Source organism: Petaurus breviceps, unplaced genomic scaffold (assembly GCF_028583685.1).
Source record: "Petaurus breviceps papuanus isolate PSGF00001 unplaced genomic scaffold, PetGlider_PUasm1.0 218, whole genome shotgun sequence".
Taxonomy (NCBI): domain Eukaryota; kingdom Metazoa; phylum Chordata; class Mammalia; order Diprotodontia; family Petauridae; genus Petaurus; species Petaurus breviceps.
Genome location: NW_027185872.1, coordinates 2816849 through 2830904, shown reverse-complemented (window position 1 = coordinate 2830904; position 14056 = coordinate 2816849). Strand labels below are relative to the sequence as shown.

General features: G+C 42.8%; 1 protein-coding gene across 1 annotated transcript in view; it reads right to left on the bottom strand.

The window, feature by feature from the left end:
• AGMO (alkylglycerol monooxygenase) overlaps positions 1-14056 on the bottom strand; it is a 394492-nt gene that overhangs the window by 243102 nt on the left and 137334 nt on the right. The window lies entirely within an intron of this gene.

Here is a 14056-nt window from a genome sequence, read left to right as displayed (position 1 = left end):
AAGAAAGTCCCTGCCATTCTCAATGTGCATTTCCAGCACTCATGAGGAAGGGAGAAAAACCTAAATCGTCTGTGCTAAAATAAGTCAGTCAGAGGATTATCCAATAAAACAGATAAAGCATGTGTGGGATTCAAAGAAGAGGAGGAGGAAGAGGAAAAGAAGAAAAAGGAAATGAGGAGTTCATTCCAGGACCCTGGAGGGTTGCTCAGTGCCGGAGTTTTAATAACTGTTCATGCATGGTCATGAGCTCCTCAAGGGCAGGGACTGTTTAACTTTTGTAGCAGCAGCACCAGCAGTAGCAATAGTGGCAGTAGCAGCGGCAGCAGCAACAGTAGTAGTAGTAGTAGTAGTAGTAGTAGCAGCAGTATAGTAGTAGTAGTAGTAGTAGTAGTAGTAGTAGTAGTAGTAGTAGTAGTAGTAGTGAAATAATTGTAGTAGTGGTAGTGGGGATGGTAGTGGTAGTGATAATGGTGGTGTACTTGTAGTGAAAGTAGTAGTAACAATAATAACAGTAATACCCATAATAAGGGGTGGTAGTGGTGGTGGTGGTAAAAGTGGTACTATTAGTAATAGCACTAGTGTTAGAAATATTAGTAATAATGATAAGAGTAGCAGCATCCATAGAAGCAGAGGCAGAGGAGGAGGAGGAAGAAAAGTAGTAGTAGTAGCAGTAGTAGTAATAGTAGTAGCCTTTGTTAAGGATGGTCCTAGGATCAGAGATTCAGAGATGCTAGGTGACTCACATATTCATTTTGCAGATGAGGAATCCAAGGCAAAGGCACAAAGGCTCACCCACAAGGAACAAGGTCCAGGCAGAGAATCAGATTTAAGTGTGTGGTATAAGTAGGCATATGACATTGATTGTACCCTCAGAGTACCAACGCTTATCAAGGGATGCACAGGATACCCCAACCCATTTTAATCACCCTCCATGGATATTTGTGAACACCTTGGAGGAAAGGACAATTTTCATTTCTGTGCATACTTGCACCCCAAATTTCTGCATAATGCCTAGCATCTGATAGACAGTTAAATGCTTATTGGATTGAACTGAGTTGGAAACCTCCTGTCTGGAGAGAGAGGGTACCTCTTGGGTGGCTCATACCTCGGGATTTAGAGATGATCCATACTCTGGTCAGGGAGCAGAGGAATCCTGGTTATCCCTTCAGAGGCAAACTGAGATACCCATCAGCCAGTGAGCTCCCAAGTTATATCTTGGCAAAGGCTTCATAGAAATGCCCCTCCCAAATGACACTTTCTTTAAAGAAATATAACTAAGGACATGTACACACATGTATGTATGTGAGTATGTATATGGCACACACAGAGGGACACAGCTTGCCAAAATATTAAAGCAGTGCAAAAGTCATCCATCTTCCACCCACATCCCTCCATACCACTTGTTTTTCCCCTCCCCTCCAAATGTAGGAAGATACATGAACATTCTTTCACTTTCATCTCTATGTTCTTAGGTGGAGTTTTCATATCACTTGGGGTTTTCAAACAGAGGGCCAGTGGGCGGAGTCCCCTTCCTACAACCCATTATATTTGCCAGGAAAACCTCTTTAAGGGAAGTTCCACAAAAGAGAACACAACCACATTCTACATGCTGAATATTCTTTCTTTCCTGCTATGAAGGAAGACCAAAGCCCCGCTTCCCACTCCTGGCTCTTGGTGCCACAGGGCAGTGTTCAAAGTTCTTTTCCTCCAAATCCAGAAATATGAAGGGAAAAAAAAGCCACATGGAGATGGTTAATGTTTCTGTGCCATAAGAAAGCCAACCATTTAGGCATCACTACCCAGGAATGGAGCTTTGGCACTGAGAGTAAGAAATAGGCGGGGTGGTCTTTGGAGCTAGAGAATACCAGGACTCCACCAACATGGCAGGGCACTGTGATTTGTTATACATTTCTGTGCAAACCATGATACGGTTCATATTCCACAAACTCAGGTGACTTTCTTTTGCCCAGATTTGGGTAGGGGTGTGTGTGTGGGGGGGAGTTTCCTGGGTAGGAGGCTATCAAGTACATGCAGAGACCAATTGTTATTCAGTCATGTATGAATCTTTGTGACCCCATTTAGGGTTTTCTTGGCAAAAATGCTAGAGTGGTTTGCCCTTTGTTATCCAGCTCATTTTACAGATGAGGAAATGGAGGCAAACCGAGATTAAGTGACTTGCCCAGAGCTAGTAAGTGTCTGAGGATGGATTTTAATTCAGGAAGATGAGTCTTCCTGGTGCTCTATCCACCACAACAAGCACAACTAGGGTCCATGAAGAAGGATTTAGTTATCTGGAAATATAGATGGGGTCACTGATGGATGCCCAGAAGCCTATTCTGCTGCTCACATTGAAGTTCTATGTTACCTATGTTTTATTTGGGTAAGGGGACAGTGCTGACACAAAGTCTTCCCCTATTTGGGATATCTGTGATACCCAGTGGTTGGTAGATAACGCAGCCCTCTCCAGTCAGCAGGTGTTTGAGTAAAACAAAGAAATTTTGCATATATGAATGAGAGGCAGCCTCAGTGTCTCTGCATTGATATACATCATCTCTTATCTTAGAAATGAAATCTTAGAAATGGTGGGAATTAACAGTAGAGAGAAAGAAATAGAAGATCAATAGGAATGACCTAAAGCATCATTCAATGGGGCAGGTAGATGATGCCATAGTGCACAGAGTGCCAGGTCTGAATCAGGAAGACTCAATTTCCTAAATTCAAATCTTGCCTCAAACACTAACTAGCTATGTGACCCTGGGCAAGTCCCCTAACTCTGTTTGCCCCACTTTCCTCATCTGTATAATAAACTGGAGAAGGAAATGGCAAACCACTCCAGTATCTTTGCCAGGAAAACCCCAAATGCTGTCATAAAGGCCCTCCATTGAGTAGGAAGAAAGAATTTTCCACATATGGGGAACAAGCAAAGGCCTGGAGATTCAATTAGATGAGAAAAAGCACTGATTGAGTGCTTACTGTGTGTTAGACACTCTTATGTCTTGTGAGTGGCAATAGAAACAAACAAAAAAAGGCAGCCCCTGCCCTCAAGGAATTTATATCCAATAGAAAAAGACAACACATAAAAAGTGAGTTAGAAAGGTAGTCCAGAACATGAGGAGCTGAGCCAGAAAGGAGCTGGAGATATCCTCAGATGAAAGATCTGAAGAGGAATCCAACACCTAAAGAACAAGTCTTTGGAAGAGAAGACATCACCAGCATGAGGAGTCCATTGGCAGGTGAGGTGGAAAAAGAAATTTTATTAATTTAAATGTCAAACAGAGTCTTTAAGTTAGGTCCTAGAGATAATAAGGAAGTGTTGGAGTTTATCAGTGAGGGAATGGATATGGTCAGACTTGCCTTCAGTAAAAAAGGAATGTTGACATCAGTGTGGAAGACAGATTGGAAGGTGGAGCCATTTGAGGCAGCAAGGTCTACCCAAAGGCTAGTGAAGTAAACCAGACCAATTGTGTTTCACTCAGATTGACCCATGTGCAAAGAGCCAAAGGGAAACATGCAAGAAACGTTGGAAAGGTAAAAGTGCCAAGATTCAGTAAATGAATTGCTATATGGAGCAAGAGGAATCAAAGTCAACAAAAATGTTTACAAAATTAGATGAAAAGAATGCTGATGCCCTCCACAGTAATAAGGAATCTGGACAGGGGTAAGTCTGGGGAGAGGGTGTTCCATAATGAATTCTGGCCAGAATGTGGGGACTTGCAGATGCCTACAGGGCATGAGTTTCAAGATGTTAGATTCAGAGGACAGTTGGTACACAAGTCTAGATCATAGAAGGGAAATGACAAGCAATCATCCTGTAAATATTCAGATGCCTTATGATTTCAACCCAAGAAGGAAAAAATACTTTGGCAATGAGGCACTTGAGTCAAAAAACCCAAGACTCTATCTGCACTGAGAATGTGCAGCACCGTGGTCTGCCAAGATCCTCTAGGGGTCACTGTGTTCTGTGCTGGCCATACCTTTCATGAACAATCTTCATAAGCCACATGAAGTCCAGTGGAGAGAAACCAGCATGAGGAAGGGCTTTGTGTTCACCATAAAAGAGGATCGGTTAAAGTAACTTGGAATGTTTATACTGGCAAAGAGAAGACTGGTGCTGTGGGGGGAGGGGAGATGAAAGCTATCTTCAAGCATTTGAATGGCTATCCCAAAGCAGAAGCAGTGGGCTAGTGCTGCTTGGCCCCAGCGGGGAGAAGCCTGAAACTCAAATCTGGAAAGAGGCAAAACTAAGCTTTCTATAAGTGAAAACTTCATTAATCAGTCAGTCAGGAGATGGAAGTCTTCAAGTAAAGCTGGGTGGATACTTCTTGGTCAAGATGTGGAGAGATCTGAGTTGAACTCAGTGGCCTCTGAGGCCCCTTGAAAACGTGAGCTCTGCCGAAACTCCGAAATTCTCTGAGATTCATAGCTGGTCCTGGGCTTTTTTTTTTTTGCCTTTTTAAACTTCCTGTAGTGTGGGTCATTAACCTCTTCCAATAAGTGCCCTTCCCTCCTCTTCCTCTACTTCTACACCCTTCATCATACTACCTCCTTCCCCTGACATTACAAATAGAAGCCTTTGAAGAATATGAAGCCCTTTGGGATTTATTTATTTGTTAATGCTATTTTAATGTAGCCAAGCTAATGCGCTCACTAGGGGATGGGTTCTTCAGGTGAGTTTCAATCGCTGTCTAATGACCTATGGGTACCCAACTTCCTCATGACCTCCACAGAAGCTAAGTAAGTGAACAAAGAATTTGAAGAGGTGGAGGTTAAAGACCTGTCTCTTTGGTTGTTTTAAAAGCATTTACTTCCGATCACAAACTGTGTGTAACACAAGCCCTCATCCAATGAAGCCCAGCTGTGCAAACAGGGGTCCGTAACTGGATCTAACTCCTTCACCTCACTCTTTTTTTTTCCAGTATTGGGAAAGATTCAAGGAGGACCCTGTGATATTTTTTTTTACAGCCTGTGTTCATGTTAGCGAGTCTGATGGTTTTTAGAGATAATTGCCAAAGAGGTCTTATAATGGAGAACTGCAGATTCTGGAAGATCCTTCATGAATACAGGAGAAGCTAGATGGTGATCCTTAGGATGTACCTTGGATTTTTGGAGCCATAATGGGAAAAGTGTGGAAGAGATGAAAGGACTATTATCACTCCAAGAAAGAAATTCTCTATGTAAAAAAATTATTAAAGAAAAAAACAGAAATTACTTTGTCAAATGAATGTAGCTTTGCCTACAGCAAAAGAAGGGCTTAAGGCTCACAAATCATCAGTCTTTAAGGGAAAATGAAAATGATCTTGGGTAATAAGTGTGTGCTTAAGTGCCACCGGCCCCAAAAGAAGGAAATTTTATCTACAAATTGTAACCACAATGGAACTATTTGGGGAAACCCAGATCCAAGCATTTGTTCACCTATTTCCACAAAATTAACCAAATTCCCTCTACCCTCTGAACTTAAGCTCATTATGGGCAGGCGCTGCCTTGCTTTTGTCTTGTTCTCCATACCTGGCAGAGGGTTTGACATGCACAGTAAGTGTTTAATGAATATGTGTCGATTGTTTGGTGCAAATTGCTGTTTAGTGGATCTTTTTATCATCTTGCTGCCTTGTGGCAGACTCTTTGGCAAGAGACAGGATAAGGTGAGGTGGGATGGGATATAGTGAAAGAACTATGGACACTGAAGCAGTGAATTAGACAGTGACGTTTAATATTAAGCCAGTTTGCCTTTCAGCCTTTAAGCATTTTCATTCAGGGAAATTGACACATATTCATTTAATCCTGGAATAAATACAATGTTGCTTTATCATTCATTCATCCCACAAACACTAGTTATTTGCCTGCTAAAAAGACCAAGACCTGTCAAGCACTCATTGTGAGATTTTTGGAACCATCTTATCAGGGTAATCAGTGCTTAGACAATTAATCTAAATGTGAGGAGACAGATATGGAAAAACAGAGGCGAAGAGAGACAAATAATTGTAAAAAGATAGAGTCAAAAATGGAGGGATTCGCCATTGCTCTGAAACCGTCAAAGTGTTTGCTGTAACTCTAGATGAGAGAGATTTTTTTTTCTGGTGACAAGACATTAATATTTGATTTCTGAAATAAGATAACATTTCCCTCTAGTATTAATTATCCAGGTCAACTATTTTAGGTGGTCACTTGCTTATCTCAAAAAGGCCCCTTGTTCTTCTCCAGGAGATGCTCCTTAAGAACAAGGTCCATGTTTTGCCTTGCGATGTTTGACGCCTCGAATTAAATAGTTGTGAAAAGGATGCAATCATAGCCCCCAAGTTTGCAAATCCACCTCATGGCTTAGAATCCCTCTCTGCATCACTGCCAGAGGGGACCCAGCAGAGGATGACCTGGTTATGACTCTGTTTCTCATCTAGATCTTTGAGATGTTAATAGAAACACAGAATGTAGGAGCTGGAAACAACAGTCAATCCAAGCCCTGTAGCTGATGGGGAAATAAATAAAACACAAAGAAAGGAGAAGGGAAGAAGGGAGCAAGCTTTTATTCAGTATTGCCTCTGTGCCTGGCACTGTGCTAAGAACTTTACAAATATTTTTCTAATTTGATACTCCCAACAACTCTGAAAATTGGGGATAATCTTACCCCAATTTTATAGTTGAGGAAACTGAGGCAGGGAAAAGTCTAAGCATCTTGTCCAGGTTCTCCCAGCTATTAATATCTGATGCTAGATTTGAACTAAGGTATTTTAAATTCCTGAGCCAGTGATTTGCCTGTTGACCTTCTTACTTACCTCTGAAGAACACTTATTGATCCTGCTAAAGCTATGGTGGGTTCTTCTGTTCAATCAGTCAATAGGTATTAAGCCCTACTATGCCAGGCAATGTACTAACCACTGCAAATACAAAAGGAGCCAAAGATGGTCCCTGTCCTCAAGGAGTTTACAATTCAATGGAGGAGATAACATGCAAACAAATATATACAAAGCTAGCTATATACAAGTTAAATAGGAAGTAACAACTAGAGGGAAGGCACTGAATTGGAGGAGATGGGGAAGGAAGACTTCTTGTGGTGCCATGGTAGTTGGGACTTAAAAGATGTCAAGGCAGACAGTAGTCAAAGCAGACGAGGGAAAGCCTTCCAAGGCAAGGGAGAGAGTCAGGAAAAAAGTTCCCAGAGCAGAGAGATGGAGTGCAAGGTGCATGGAACAGGTAGAATGTCAATGTCAGGAAATTGAAGACTACCTGTCAGGGAATAAGGCACAAGGAGACAGGCAGTTTAGGCAGGGGCCAGGTTATGAAGCTCTTGGAATGCCAAGAAGAGTGTTTGCCCCTTGTAGGCGATAGGGAACAAAGGGAGTTTATTGAATCTCTATTCAATAAATGTTGAGTATTTTCTGACATAATCAAACCGGCATTTTAGGAAAATCACTTTCATGGCTGAATGGAGGATGGATTGGAGTGGGGAGAGGCTTGTGGCAGGGATATCCACAAGCAGTTGTGGCAATAATCCTGTCGTGAGATGATAAGGGTCTGCACCAGGATGAGGTCTATGTCAGAGGAGGGAAGGGAACATATTTGGGAGATGTTTCAAAGGTGAAATGGTTAGACCTTGGCACCATCTTTGATCTGGGGGGATGGCGTGAAAGTTAGAAGTCCTTGGTGATTTCTAGGTTGTGATCCTGGGAGACTGGAAGGATGGTGCTGCCCTTGAGAAGGTAGGAGGCAAGGGGGTTTAGGGTGAAATATAATGAGGTCTGTTTTGGACATGTTGAGTTAAGTTGAGACCTCAGGGCAGTTTCCTTGCTGGTCCTACATCCACCATGACTCTACCTCTCTCTGGGTTGATGGACACATTAAAAGACTTGGCTTTCAATAATATATTCACCTGCTCACTGGGAACCTTGCCCTGCTGGATGATGGGCTTGATATGGAAGAATTCTCTGTCAGTTTATGTGATGAATTCTTCCTCACCTGTTTCTCAAGAAGGGAGAGTGCCCACCATGGTGTTCTGAGGCTCCAGATTATCCTGGATAGCAAAGGGGATCCTACTAAATTAGAGTTGCTCCAAAAGTCTTTGGGACCCACTAGTCAGAGTGTGGAGGCTGAGAAGTATCTTTAGAAAGAGCTTGGGGGGAAAGTGAACCATCTGGAACATCAAAAACCCAGTGAGCCCAGGATCTGGTTGGGTGAGTTGGTCTTTCCTGGCATTCTCCTTTTCTGAAAGGTAAGCAATGGGGGAGTCAGCCCTACCTGCTGATGACTTGGACATCCCCATCTCAGAATGGCTGCTCCCCCTGAACGTCACCATTCTGTCATGCAAGAGACAGAGCCCTGTGATGCCTGTGCATGCATGCACAGAATGATGGGAATACTTGGCACTTAGAGAGGTCTGAAGTGCCAATTACATGAGAAACTCAAAAATCTCCCCCTCCCCTGCCCCAGCTTAGTCATGCATGACTAGCAAGTGAGCCAGAGGAATTAATGGAGCTGAACTAAACAGCCTAAGATTAGTACCAGACCCAGCTATCAGAAAGCTGCCTAATTGGACCATTCTGTTCTCTGGGGATGACAATAGATATGTGCTCATCCCTTTGCCTGTTCTCTGCTCATTGAATGAATTAGCCATGTCATCAATATTATCATCACCAGGCAGAGACTTCCTGCACTGCTTGCCGGAGGGATGGCACCTCCAGCCCTCTCCCTCTTCTACCTGTCCAATCACAGCTTCCAACACAATCCCTGACAAGCTCTGAGTAATGCCAATCCCTCCAGGAATAAAGGGAGCATTTTGGCCAAGCTGGACATCTTGTGTTCGACACATTTTACAAACATCTCCAGCAACAGGCACTGGGGTGGGGGTCAATCAGCTGATGAACTCACCAGATTTTCCCCTTTACATATCCATGTTTGGTGGAAAGCAGACACTTTGAGAAATCAGCTCACCAAAGGAGCAAACCCAAACATGCCTCCTCCCTCCTCGAGGTCACTTGACTCCCCAACCATTTCCCCACTGACTGTCAGCATTGCTTCTGGAGATGGGGACCCCAAATCACAAAATTTTTACTTGGGTAACAGAGGCAGCTCTGGATTTATCCTCCCGGCCAGTTAGGAGCCCCTTTCTAAATACCTGCCACGGAGTAGGAAGGCTAAGAATGGTCTGACACAGGAGAAATTCTGCCCAGTGGACTGGCTTCACCATCACCATCATCATCCTCAAAAGCAACAGCTGACACATTGGTAGCATTCCCATATTGCTTCGAGGTTTGCAAAGCCCTTAGTGTTCATTATTTCACTTGAGTGCCACAACAACCCTGGCATGGAGGTGTTATTATTTATTACCTCCATTTTACAGATGAGGCTACTGAGGCAAAGGTTAAGTGCTTTAGCCAGGGTCAAAGGGCAAATAAATGTCCAAGGAAGGATGCAAACTCAGGTTTTCTTGACTAGAAGTCTAGTGTTCTACCAACTGGGCTAACTACTGAAAAACCTTTGTTAAGCGACTACTGTGTGTCAGGTACCATGTTTGCCAGAAAGGGTAAAAAGACTAAGACACACACACACACATACAGACAGAAACACACACACTCTCTCTCTGTATGTATGTGTATGTTTATATTTATATATGCATGTGTGTGCACATGTGTATATATGTATGCATACATATTCATGCATGCATTTGTATGTGTATATACATACATATATGCGTGTGCACACACCTTTTTGGGGCATCATAGGGCTAAGCCTTAGCTATGGCATGGGGCTCACCTGTGCAGGCTCTGCCGTGATTCCAAGGCTTACACAGGGCTGCTACCTTGCCATCTGCCCAAGCTATAAGGCAAACACTCACCTTAGCTTGCACCATTTACTCTTGACCTTGAAATAAACATTAGCATTCCTCCTGGAAAGAATGTGACAGTTTTCTTGCCTATGACTCCTCTCCTAATCCCTGGGAACTTCCAATACCACAACTCCCTTCTCTGGACAGTACTTGCCCATATGTTCTGGATGTCCCTACTATAATAGAAGCTCTTTGGGGTGAAGTCTATCTCACTTTTGTCCTTGTGTCTCCACGGCCAAGCACAATACCAGGCACACAGCGAGTGTTGGTTACATTCAATGTCTACACTGGGATTGGTAAGTGATGTTTAGGAGACACAGTATTGCCTTACTGAGCTCCCTTGGCAGAACAACTATTTCTGTTGGAGGATTAATAGCTCGAAGGGGCCTCAGAGTTCATCTAATGTGCTCTCCTCATCTAACCACGTGGATATTAGCTGGGCACTATATTCACTGGCATCAAGACCTTGGAACTGGAACCATGGTGCCCACTTGTCACCATCATTCATAGAATGTCTCTGAGTATCTACCCATGGGATACAATGTTCAGGTCCTGCTGTCTCTTCTACATCCACATCCTTCTTCAGTTAGAGTGGGGGCACTTGGAAGAACAACTGTCTTCTTTTCCAGCCAAGGGGTGTCACAGTGCCCAGACCACTGTACCTGGAGGCAGGAAGACCTGAGTTCAAATTTGGACTCAGATATTTACTAGTTGTATGACCTTGGCCAAGTCATAACCTCCTCAGTCTCAATTTCCCTACCTGTAAAATGGCAGAAATAATAGAAATAACCTACTTCCCAAGGTTCTTGAAACAATCAAAAGAGATATTTGTAAAGTGCTTAGTACATAGTAGGCACTTATAAAGGCTTATTTTCGCCCTGAGATATTTGTTATGTGATCTATTATTATATAGATAGATATTATATTTTTACATTATACATTATTTTAATTTACTTACATATAATATGTAGTATTTCTATTATATGTAATTTAATATTGGTAGCTAAGTAGTTCAGTGGATAAGAGGACTGGACTTAGAGTGGAGACCAGACAGAGTTCAAATCTAGCCTTAAACACGTATTAGCTGTGTGATCCTGGGTAAGTCACTTCCCTCTGTTTCCTCATCTGTAAAGTGGGAATAATCAGATCATGTACTTCTCTACACCTAACAGGGAGGCATATTCGTTTTACTGGCTCTCCCTATCACCCTATTGACTCCCACTAAAGTTGTACTCTGCTATATATGTGTGTGTGTGTGTATGTGTGTATGTATGTATATATGTATATTTCAGACAATGCACTGGCTAGCCTGCCCCACTCATAAACTTTGGAAAGTGATTTTTTTTAATGCACAGGGAAGACAATTTTTATCCCTATAAAATTCAGGCCCAGACTGTGACCTGGCTAAAGTCTTTCTGAATCCTGCCTTTATCATCTAGGGGATTAGTTCCCTGAACTCCCTGTCCCCCCCACACCCACAATTTGGTTTCTCTTACATTACCAGAACTAAGACTTTGGGCGAGAAATTTCATTTCTCTGTACCTCAGTTTCTCCATCTGCAAACCTGGGAAAAAAAGGAAGCACTTGAAAACTCCTTGGTGAGTGACTGTTCACTGAGGATCTTGGACTTCTGATGAAGAGGTAATGACTGCACTGGGGCATTCCAGGCACTGGCAGCTTTTATTCACTTAAAATAACAACAGTTTTAAGTCTGCAGGGATGCTGGGATTCCCACAGAAGAATGGCCGGCACTTAGGTAGCACAGCAAGGTTTCAAAGTGCAGAATGCCCGTTCACTCATTTGATCCTCAGAACCAACCTGGAGGCTGTTTGTTACTAGAGACATTCAAGACAGTTTAAAAAGGAGGCTGGTCAGTGACTTGCTGACTAGGTCAGTGACTCCCTCAAGTAAACTCACTCTAAAAGTGCAGTTTGAAACCAGATTTTCCTGACTCCAAGGTCAACAACCAATAAATAACCTTTTATTAAGTACCTCCCTTGAACCAGACTGTATGCTAAGTGCTAAGGATACAAAAAAGGCAAAAGATAGCTGCTGCCCTCAAGGAGCTTACCATTCACAACAGTGTATCCATTGCGCCATGTTCTTTCCTGCCCTCAGTACAAATGTCTATAACATCAGAAACAGAAGGGAATGTAGGAATTATTTATGTAAGCCCTTCCCACTACAAGTAAGGAAAGTGAGGTTCCAAGGCTTTGCTGTCACAGCATCTTGCTCAGATGCTAGTCTTTGGCACGGCTGGGACTAGAACCCAGGTCTTCTGACTCACAGTCTGGTGTTCATTTCACTAGATCTTTGTGGAGGTAGATTGCAAAGCATACTGCCCCAGGAGCCCAAGTAATAGGACTAAAGACTGACAATGATGCCAACCTGATACCAACATGAACTTGTGTACCTAGACTAAAATAAACCTTGAGCCTCTACAAGGAGGAGAATGGGTTTCTGACTTTCTCAGGATCTTTCATCCCAAAGTCTATGATACGTGTTCTATTAACCTCACAGCTTCTACAAGGCATACAGATTAAAAACAAGAAAATTCCATCCTCTGTTTCCAAAATAGACATCACTGGCAAGTAGAGTGGTCTGACTCTCACTTTGGGACATGAGTGGCCTCTATGCCAAGATGACTTGCATTGATTGGCAGGCCCTCCTATGGTATCCATGAAGCAAGCTTGTGGTTGGAGAAGCAGGACCTTTTGCCGTGTTGTGTTTGGAACAAGGGTGCAGTTAATTTGTCTCCTTTACTTTCAAAAGCCAAGAACAAATAACCTCGTAAGGATGAGAGGATATCCACAGGAGGAAATCCACAGGCCAGTCAAACAGTAAGGAAATGATGGTAGGGGGGGGCGGTGGAGTACAGACATTGCCATGACAATGGCCAAGTTCAAGGTGGCAGCCATCTGCCTGGCTTTATTCTTCCCTTATGGAACCCAGTTGAGTTGAGTTCAATTATCCTGTAAATAACAAACAGAACTTCCTAGGATACAGCCTGGACTTCAGTTCATTTATAGCTTCCTGAAAGACAATGACAGCTAAAGGATGGCCTTGCCACTTGACCCTCTACTTAGAAAACAAGCTTTCTTGCTTCCTAGCCAAAGAGTCTAAGGTTGACTTCAAATACTTTCAGTCCCCAATGAATTTGTCAGCCAGAAAATGAGGAGGAAAAAGAAGAGGAGCTGAGATGTACAGGGTGTACCCAAATGCAAATCTCTGCATAGCATATATTTCCCACTCTGGAACAGAGCCCTGATGTCCCTGCCCTAGTTCTGGCTTTGCTTATGCTATTTCTCTGGGGTGCTTTGAAGAACTTGGGGTTCAGATTCTCCTTATTTATTTCCAAAGGCATGTCTGAAAGCTCCAGTTCAATTCTCCAGACCCCTTCTTCTGCATTCCTTTGTGCAGATCCTGACAATAGAAGAATTAAGAATTGTGCCCATTTGGGGGTGGGGGAGAGCCTGTAACTGTAATTCTAGGAAAAGTGAAGAACCCTTCTACATCTCCCCAATCTTTAGCACTTAGAGATTAAAAGCAGTGGGAGAATATCTACCAGGCTAAAGCTTAGATGGCACCTTTTCTGACCACGAACCCTGCTTGAGACTTGGGGGAAACTATCAAGTATACCAAGATTCTTTCCAAAAAGTCTATGCCCTCCTGTTGGTCAGTCTCCCACAGCACTCCAGCTTGGAAAATGATGATCGAAGCCTCTATACAATTCCTTGGGAGAATGTGTCAGTAAATAACCTATGGCTCAGTAAATCCCAACTCTCCAGGGTGATTTGTTATCTTCACTTAGTAAAATGTAAGTTCCTTGAGGCCAGCCACTAAGTGCTCATGGTTATTTCCTCAGTAGTTAGCACAAGGCCTGGCATATAGTAAACTATGAAAGACTCTATTTACACACACTCACACACAGACATACACACACACACTCCCATGCCCAGACATACTATAATATACACACTCATGTTGTTATCGTTCAGTAATTTTTCAATAACATCTAACATTTTTATTGCCATTTGGGGTTTTCTCGGCAAAGAAACTGGATTTATTTACCATGTCCTTCTCCAGCTCATTTTACACATGAGCAAAGTGAGGCAAAGAGGATTACCTGATTCCCCAAGGTTTATCTAAGACCAGATTTGAAACAAGTTCTTCCTGAATCCAGGCATAGATAAATATAGATAGATAGATAGATAGATAGATAGATAGATAGATAGATAGATA